This window comes from Macrobrachium rosenbergii, chromosome 4 (genome assembly GCF_040412425.1).
Source record: "Macrobrachium rosenbergii isolate ZJJX-2024 chromosome 4, ASM4041242v1, whole genome shotgun sequence".
Lineage (NCBI taxonomy): Eukaryota > Metazoa > Arthropoda > Malacostraca > Decapoda > Palaemonidae > Macrobrachium > Macrobrachium rosenbergii.
The window spans coordinates 42280759-42288612 of NC_089744.1; positions in this window are offsets into that span (position 1 = coordinate 42280759).

Consider the following 7854-nt stretch of genomic DNA (forward strand, 5'->3'; position numbering starts at 1 on the left):
TCATATAACTTTTAATTACTTTTCATCAGGGATACCATTCCTTTCTTATTAAATAATGATGGAAATCGGGCATACCATTCCTTTCTTATTAAATAATGACGGAAAACCCCAAGGACACTGCCAAGTTACTTTACAGGGGCTCTTTTACTAAATAAGTCTTAGGTTAATATTCCTCTTCTTGGTCACGTTAAGCCTCTCAAAAAATATGCATTTTATTCAAGTGACATTAAAAATACCCTACATAACCTAGACATTTATGGCAAACAAGATATAGATGGCTTTTCACATTATAAGAAAGGGTGCAAAGGGGAAGAGACTCAGCAACTGCATCTCTTTAAAAGCCTAACCCCAACCACATACCTTAGGCAGGATGCATGCTTATCTGAAAGAAGCTGGGTAAGCTACTCAGCAGTTTAGCAACTACCATAGGACCAAGGAAAGAGTCCATAGGTCCACAGATGTAATCATGTAGAAGAATGAAGAAAGCCCGTCAGTCAAGTGCTTACCCCCAACACATGAAACCAAAGTTTTGCTTGAACAGGGCAGAGATGTAACTCCAAACACTATTTGCTAGAATAAACAGAATAGAGCCCTTTTCCCTCATCAGTAAGAAATTAGGTTAGAAAGGGAAGTGAAAAACTTGCCTTCTAGTTGACCAGCACGAAAGAAGTAGTAGTATACGCACCCTGACCTGATTCAAACACTGGGAAAGTTGCACCAAGGACCAAGGAAAAGGCTCCAGTCATTCAATATGCAACTCCCCAGGAAGAATCATACAACAGACATTCCCTAGAAAGAGGACTGAACCCTGCTCAGAATTCACAATGTGAAACTGAGACAGTGGTGGTCATGGTCACAGGGATGGCCGACAGAACGGAATAAAGGACATTTTGTACTAAATCCAAAGACTGTAAGACAAGATGTCACCAATTCCTCGGCAAGTCAAGAAGAAAAATTATCCCACAGACTAATGAGGGTCCTGTGAACAGGAACTGGTTCCTCTAGAATACCTGATTTGAGAGAGAGAGCTGTCACCAAGGAGTGTCTGCCATGCAAGCAACTATGAGATAATTCCTAGCTCTAATAAGAAAAGGAATCCAAAGCTTCCCTTACAAACAATGAATCCCTTTGCCTGTAAATGAACCAAAGATCATCATACTCCCCAAGCCCTAAGAAAGATGGGAAGCAAGACTATCGTGAAAAGGGAGGCTGACCATGCAAGGGAACAGGGAACAAAAAATAAGTTGCTATGGATGGCAAAAGGTAATGGCTGATTGTATTTGCCTCTAAGGATCTAAAAAAGATTGTGATGGAAATAATGGATGGAGATTTTGGCTGAATCCCCAAGGGAAAGTAGATCACACACATTCCAAGACCCCACCCATACATTCTCCTATGGATCAGCTCCCATAGAACACCTTGTCTACATTGACTTTAATAAGAAAAAAAATTGGTAGCAAAAAGAGAAGACCAGAAGCATTTGCGACTAAGATTCTTCCTTGAAAGGTCAAATAGAAGTTTGATTTAAACAGGCATCAACTATTAAAGGAGTATGCTCAGGGAAAGAAATCATCTTCCTTCTTAAGTAAGTATAGCTTAGTTTTACCAGACCACTGAGCTGATTAACAGCTCTCCTAGGGCTGGCCCGAAGGATTACACTTATTTTACGTGGCTAAGAACCAATTGGTTACTTAGCAACGGGACCTACAGCTTATTGTGGAATCCGAACCACATTATAGCGAGAAATGAATTTCTATCACCAGAAATAAATTCCTCTAACTCTTCATCAGCCGGCGGCGGGAATCGAACTCCGGCCCATCGAATGACGGTCTGAAGCTCAACCAACTCGGCCAACAAAGGGCTATCTTCCTTCTTAATCAAATATTTTCATTGCTACCAAATTAAGCTGACTGCATGCAAAAACTGGGGTCAATGACTGAAACTGGTTACAAGTATGGTTGTAAGATGATTTTGCAACGATGCTGCTAAAGTGTTTTAGGATGATATTAGGGCATTACTAAAATACGTAGGTAGTTTGTAGAACAACGGGACTACATCTGGGTGTGGAACCATCAGCCGTTCTATTCTGATATTATATTTTTGTAACTAAATATATTTGTAATGATAAAAAAAATTTACTAATTTTCAAATATTACAGTACAGTACTGTAATAATGTAAACACAGCAAAACTTCAATAATATATATTTTTCTTAAAAAATGTTCTACACAACCAAAGCAATCCACACAGATTGTAGCAAAAGAAATTGCATCCTAGGATGCTGTATACCCAAGGCGCAATGCTACTCGACAGGGTATCGGACGAGACTGGCTTGTTTTGGAAGAAGACGCCTTCCCGGACATACCTCATGAAGGACAAAGCCAGAGCCTCAAAGTTCAAGACCCAGACGGATAGGGTTACTCTTACCATGTGTGGCAATGCTGCTGGCTACATGCTGAAGCCAGGCCTCATTTACAACGCTGCGAATCCCAGGTCCCTCAAGAATAAGAACAAGGGGTTGCTGCCTGTATTCTGGATGCACAACCCCAAGGCCTGGATCACCAAAGTCCTTACAGATCACTGGTTCATTCAGAGCTTCATCCCTCATGTTAGGCAATATCTCAATGACTTGGACATGGAGTTCAAGGTGTTGCTGATTATAGATAATGCTGGTGGCCCTGTGGATCTTTATTACGAGGGCATCCAGCTCGAGTTCCTCCCTACCAACACCACCTCTCTCCTCCAGCCTATGGACCAGTGTGTGATCCGTGCCTTCAAGGCACTCTAGACCCGGAACTCTCTCAACCACTTTGTTCAGGCAATGGAAGCTGACACTGAATTTACTCTGAAGGAGTACTGGCATAAATTCACAACTGCCACATCTGACTGTCATCGACCAATCGCTGAAGGACATGAAGAAGGAGACCCTGGATGCCTGCTGAAAGAAGTTGTGGTCGGAGTGTGTGCATGATTATAAGGGCTTCTTTCCTGAAGAAATTCAACATTTGGCCATTGGTAAGGTGTCCAATTGGCGAGGATTCTTGGTGGAGAAGGCTTTGATGACATCACCAAGGATGAAGTTGACACCCTCACCGATGCCCACTCTGACCCTCTGATGGACCAGGATTTGGAAGGATTGATGAAGTCTGCCAGTGAGGAAGAAGACATGTCAGGTTCAGGAGACTAGGAGGAGGATGAGGGCCTCTTTCCCAATGTATGAGGATGACCAAGGAGCTAAAGGAGGTGATTTCAACATGGGATACTTATATGGAACGCTCCATAAAGTGTTCAAATGTCCTTGATGCGGCAATGGCACCCTATAATCATGCCCTTGTCAGCATGAAGAAGCAGGGACCGCAACTGCCTATCACCATGTTTATCAAATGGAGGAAGAAGGATCCCCCAAAAGCTCCCCAAGCATCTGAAGAAGTGCCTCCCCAAGCTCCTGAAGAAGGGGAAGAGGCACCCCCAGAGGAGATGTAACTCCTCTGCTTTGCTGTGCAGTCATATCTTCATCTTCATTCATCGGACTGCACAGCTAATTCATCATGATCTTCTTAATTAACATTCATCACTGGTGAGTACCCATATGCTTTAATTTTAATACGTATTATTACTATTATTATTATTATTATTATTTAATCTCATTAATCTTATTATTTGAAAATTACAGCACATGTAGTACTCATTACCTGTACACATTACAGTAGTATTACAGGTGCAGTATTGTACAGTACAGTATTATTATTATCATTATTATTTATTTACTTAATCTTATTATTTAACATTATTAAACTTAATAATTGAAAATTAGTATTGTCAATCATTATTTCATCATAAAAAATGTTTATGTACAGTACTGTACAGTATTTAGTCACAAAAATAATATGAAAATACAAAATAGTGCCCTACGAAAAATCAGCGACTAGGTAAATTTTCCGTGAATAACTTGAAGACAGGTTCCACAGAAAAATCCACGAATAGGTGAAGCTGCGAATCCTGAATCACAAATAGACAGGGGTCCACCGTACAGCTTAATGTAAGTAGACAGACCAATTATCCTGAAGCTCGTTTCTAACCAGTTTTCCTCCTACAAGAGAAGAAATATTCCAGAACAATCCTGGAGGACTACCAAGTTCAGAAACTCCTTGCTGTCTCCACCTTGGTAACCCACAGGTCAGATTACAGAGAAGATGGAAAGGACAGAGGGGAGGTCATATAAGACAGAAGGAATGGAGAAAAAATGAAGATAATGGAAACTATGCTTTTCTTCCAAAAAATTATCCCTTTATCAACCCTTTACTGCAATGGTGAAGGGCCACTGGAAGACAGCCAAAACAGGAACTCATGAGATACCAAAATATGCCTCAAAGAAGAATCCCCAGTTTACCCTAAAGCTGATCAGAGAAAACTCCAGTAACCGCCCAGAATCTCCAGAGATGTCAGTCATTGCAGGGTCCTGGACAACCAGGACAGAAGAAACTGTGTATGAAGTTCACAATCATCAGTACCAAGGGAGAACTGAAGGGACAAAGTTCTCGAGAAGACTTACAATACTCTCTGACATTGACTGGTTTATTGATTGATTTAGTTATGAATGTTTGGTCTAATGACCTGGCACTGAAACCTTTAGGTTGTTAGGTACCACAAGACTTCCCGGCAAGGGCATGCTTGTGACCAGAAAGAGAAGACAAGAAGGAAAGGGGAGAAAAAGTGCACTGTTCTTTTTCATCCCTTCCACCAAGATCCTCTCCAAGCCTCTCATATTGATGCACAGATGCTAAGCAAGAACTGGCATCGTGCAAACCAGAAAAACAGGAAGGGATTCAATCTGAACCTCCCTTGACAGTCTTGTTGAAGGTCGACCATGATCACTCGTCACTTAAATGAAAGCTTCTCAATCAAGGGACTAAAATATTTATTTCTTCTTCTACCAGAGATGGGATTGCTCACCAGAAATCCTGAAGGATGACCCTGAGGAGAAGACTAATGATGTCCCATCACTTCACCTACCTTAACCCTGAGAATGAAGGGGAGGGCTGGGACAGAGGCAGTAACCTCTAAGTGCTTTTCTAGAGGTATGCACATGAACACACCACTGCAGAAGGAAAATAGCAGACACTCGCATATACATAATCAATAATGTTTCTATAGCACAAAAACCTAAAGTCCTGTAGCAAAGACTGAAGTTACCTTGAATGAATAATCCTATACAGGCAGTCCCCGGTTAACAGTGGGCTCGGTTAACGGCGATCCGGTTTTACTGGGCTTGTCTAGCGACGAAAATCGGCAATTTTTGGCGCTGAAAGTTGCCGATTTCCGCTTATCGGCACCGATACATGCCTAACAGAGCATGACAACCGAAAATCGGCGCTTTGCGCTTTTCAATGCCGATAAGCCCCGAAAATCACCAATTTTCGGTTAGCAGCGATTTTCAGTTATCATCACACCCTCAGAACGGAAACCCTGCCGATAACCGGGGACTGCCTGTATTTGTTATAAAATGGCAAATCCAAAATTTTTAAGAAATTTATGCAAAGAGAACAGATTATCTATGCAAAAAACCATACCAAAAAAAAAATTACCAAGCCAAAATAAATATAAAATTAAGTTAATTTTTTTGTTCAAGTATCACTGACACTGAATTTCACAAAAATAATAAAAATAAGGGTTACAATAATAGCAGTGATGAAAACATCTTCATTTGATAATGGATGAAAATAAAGTGGAATTGACAGCTGGGTGAAAAAGTGGTTTCCCTGCCCCTCAACTACTTGCTGATAGGTAACTACCTTGTTACCAGCTTCTACGACCAAACTAACTTGTGCCTAAGGTACAGCTACAAATAAACAAAGGTTTGTATCTTCATAAGAAAAATGTAATGCTACATCTACAGAGATGACAGCATTAACGTCACAATTAAAAATTGAGAATTACCACAGTTAAAGGATTTTTTGTTTTGAAAACTTTTTTTTATTCCATATTTTGCAAAGGAACTTTAAATGAAGCCTTTTGTGAGTGTCTGAGACCAAGAACTAACTATTCTACTAGCCCTGCAGAACATCAGCAACTGTATCATTTTGAAGTCAATGCTATCAAATAAAGAAAGGTTGTATTACAACTTTAAAGTACCATGTCCTATTGCCCTAGATTTTCTTACATACTGCACTCTTTGTTGATTTGCCACTTCATCTAAATTATGTTTTCTTCTTTGTCTTTCTTTTTTGCATATGGATATTTGTGGTTCTCATGGGAAAGATATTGAGGTGAACTCTAATGTGTACCCAATATAAGAGGTAGTGTCATAAGAAGTGCCTAGGATTACAAAACATGCATGGAGTAAGAGATTCTTGATGCAGGAAAAGTATTACTGTATAAGAGCAAAATGGGAAGAGAAGAAGTTGGGCAACTTATTGTGACAGATGGGCAGCTCTTGGAGGAGATAAAGCATTTGGTAAAGATGTCCCACTGACAGAATGATAAAGAAAACAAACACTTACGATGGGTACTCAAGGCCTGTACAACAAAACCATGGGCACTGATACTGATGAGGCAATTTAAAGAGATTTTAAAATGTGTGAACATAGAGCATCATGATTCATACCGTGTATGGTTGAAAGTTTGTATTAAGAATGAAGAATAGGAGAAAAGATGTGGTGTCAAGACACTGGAAAATATCTGTAATGGTTTTGGATGCATGATGAGAAGGGATGAAAAACAGTTGGTCATGAAAGCAGCATATATGCTATTAGCAAGAAACCTTGATAAAAGGGGACATATTAAGATCTAGACCTGATGGGAATTCAGGGAAAAAAGTGTGCAAATCAGAAGAAATTGGAGGGACCTCATTTCACATCTAACTCCATAAAGGGAAAACCTGATGTTAAAAAGTTTATGATGAAGATGATGATGATGATGTAAAAGCCTGACTACCAAGTTAATAACCTTTTGGCCTGGTGCCTTGAATATTGGGGCTTTTTTGAATAATAATAATAATAATAATGATAATAATGATAATGATAATAATAAAATAATAATAATAATAATAATAATAATAATAATAATAATAATATCAATATATGAAGGGAATAGACCTTCTTTTAAACAGGTCTTATTGAAAAGGATGGCTGTATTATGCAAATTTATCTTATACAGTGTCTTTTCTATTTTCCTTATGATTTGCTTTTCAGGCTCTGCGATGTTAGTAAGCAACTGGCCTATATTCATATTGGAAAAAGGATAGTGTGTGGAATGCGGGAAGTCTTTTATTGAAATATCCAATCAGAAGTCCTTTATCGTCTGGATTCAGGTTCTATTTCAGGTACCGTCAACATGTTTCGACCAGCCCATTGGTCATCCTCTGGATGTTGTTGAAGAAGATCTGGAGAAACAATGTGCCCCAAACATCAACATGGGAGAGAAGGCTCCGCCCGAGATGGTCAAAACATGTCGACGGTACCTGAAATAGAACCTGAATCCAGACGACGAAGGACTTCTGATTGGATATTTCAATAAAAGACTTCCTGCATTCCACACACTATCCTTTTTCCAATATGAATATCGGCCAGTTGCTGATTAACATCGCTGAGCCCAAGAGCAATTCATAAGGAAAATAGAAAAGACACTGTATAAGATAAATTTGCATAATATAGCCATCCTTTTTAATAATAATAATAATAATAATAATAATAATAATGCTTACAGCGGCACAAGATCTGGCCCTAAGAACCAACCCAATATGTTCAAAGAACAATAGATGGAAATAACATCTCACCCATATTCAGGAAGTGCAATATGAAAGACGAGACCATAAACCACATAGCAAGTGAATGCCCAGCGCTTGCACAGAACCAGT